At 37.9% G+C, this 2,351-nt stretch overlaps 1 pseudogene; it reads right to left on the reverse strand.

Moving 5' to 3' along the window:
* Nucleotides 1-1,044: 1,044 nt before the first annotated feature.
* Nucleotides 1,045-2,088, reverse strand: LOC102427280 (annotated as a pseudogene).
* Nucleotides 2,089-2,351: the final 263 nt, after the last annotated feature.

The following is a 2,351-nucleotide window of genomic DNA, read 5'->3' on the forward strand; positions in this document are numbered from 1 at the left end:
AATTTCTGGGTTCTCTATTCTATTCCATTGATCTATATGTCTGTTCTTGTGCAAGTACCAGACAGTTTTGAAAACAGTGGCTTTTTAATACAGCTTGATATCTGGTACTGAGATCCCAACTACTTTGTTCTTCTTCCTCAGGATTGCTGCAGCTATTCGTGGTCTTTTTTTATTCCAGATGAATTTTTGGAAAGTTTGTTTTAGGTCTGTGAAATATGCCGTTGGTCTTTTAATGGGGAGTGCATTGAATCTATAGATTTCTTTGGGTAATATGGACATCTTGATGATGTTGATTCTACCAATCCATGAACACAGTATGTTCTTCCATTTGTTTATGTCTTCCTCTAGTCTATCTCCTTTTTCAGTGTCCTGTAGTTTTCCACATATAGGTCTTTTACCTCCGTAGTTAAGTTTATTCCTAGGTATCTTAATTATTTTGGTGCAATGGTAAATGGGATTGCTTTTTTAGTCTCTCTTTCTGTAAGTTCATTATTGGTGTATAGAAATGCCATAGATTTCTTGGCATTAATTTTGTATCCTTCTACATTGCCGAATTTATTTATTAAGTCTAATAATTTTTTGAATGGGTCTTTAGGGTTTTCTATGTACAATATCATGTCATCTGTGAATAAGGACAGTTTTACTTCTTCTTTTCCAATTTGGATGCCTTTTATTTCTTCTTCTTGTCTGATTGCAATGGCTGCTACTTCCAGTACTATGTTGAACAGGAGTGGTAAGAGCGGGCCCATCTGTTTTAATGATACCCTTTGTGATGAGGTTATTTCAGTAGGCATGATGTCTATTTCACTGACAAAAAGCAGTGAATAATTATAAAACGAGTTGTTTTATAATGTGAAAACCATAACTCTCCAGTAATGTAAGTAGTGAATTGCTCAAAAAACTACTGGCCTTAATGCTGCTACTGAGAATGAGGGAAATTCATGGGTCATTTATTGCTCTGAGAATCAAATTTGATGTATAGGTCATTGATAAGAATTTCTGACAATATCCAAAAACACTGATTAAACGAATTCTCAAATCCTATCAGTTGCTCACTTCAAGCACTTCTTCACTTTGTTGTGGAGGATTTTCTTTTTTCTTTTTGCTAATTCTCACCCAAGGAAAAATTTTTCCATTGATGTTTTTAGAGAGAGTGGAAGAGGACAGGGGAAGGGAGAGAGAGAGAGAGAGGGAGAGAGAGGGAGAGAGAGAGAGAGAGAGAGAGAGAGAGAGAGAGAGAGAAATGTGAGAGAGACACATTAATTGATTGCTTCCCACATGCACCCTGACCAGGGACAGGATTGAACCTGCAAACCAGTTTTGTGCCCTTGACCAGAAATCAAACCTGCAACCCTCGGTGTGTGCCAAGGCTCTAAGCACTGAGGAAAACCAGCCAAGGCCAATATTTTCTTTTTTATCAGGGTATTCTGGGTGGGTTTTTTTTAGATGAAGAGGTTCCTATACCTTCACACACCTTATTACTTTAGTAATCTGGATCTACTTCACACAAATAGACAGCGATGGACCCATTGGTGCTCCTTATACATACTGTGATGGAGTGTTCTCTGGCAACTGAAATGTCCAGTCTGATTTCTGCTGGAACTTTAACTTCAATAACAATCTTTTAATGGAAGGTTTTAATGCTATGAATATCTTGATATGTCATATATGTTTGTACTTTATTTTATTTGTCACCTGTTAACACAAAACCGTGGAGCACAACCTTTAACTTATTCAGAGCATCCTCCATTGCTGATAAGTCAGAAAGTTCCTCCAGCGGTTTTTTTCTGTTGGAGCACTGCTCCAGAATTGCTAAGATTAGACCCTATCCATCAAATATGATTCTTAGATTTAAAAAAAAAACAGGTCAATTCCACTTAAGACATTGGTGATTTCATACACTCTTCATTTTCATACTCTCTTTTTTGTTGCAATATTATTTACGTCAAAAATACCCCCAGGAACATTGCTGACAAGATCCATAAATTTTTGAGTTAAATAAAACAGTGACAAATGAAAACAAGGTCTCTTCACTTTTAGAGCTTTACTCACGGCAACATATTGCACAGTAACTTCTAAATTAATCATTTTTTTAATTAAAAATTAATCCTTATTTTTGAAGGCAGCAGGCCCTCCACATTGATGGGATCTCAGCAATGGTTGTGTACCATCTCCTCTGCTGGTCCATCAGCAGGCTGATCAATTTTTTAGCCGGCCGCTGCTGACTCATGCTACCCAACTGGCAGCACCTGAGCCTCACACCCATGAGCTCTCCCACCTTCTCTTGGTCGAGTCAGACGCTACCCCCAACACACAGGTTCCCAGAGCCAAACAATTATGTAACTGGGCTC

Source organism: Myotis lucifugus, unplaced genomic scaffold (assembly GCF_000147115.1).
Source record: "Myotis lucifugus unplaced genomic scaffold, Myoluc2.0 scaffold_4, whole genome shotgun sequence".
Classification (NCBI taxonomy): Eukaryota; Metazoa; Chordata; class Mammalia; order Chiroptera; family Vespertilionidae; genus Myotis; species Myotis lucifugus.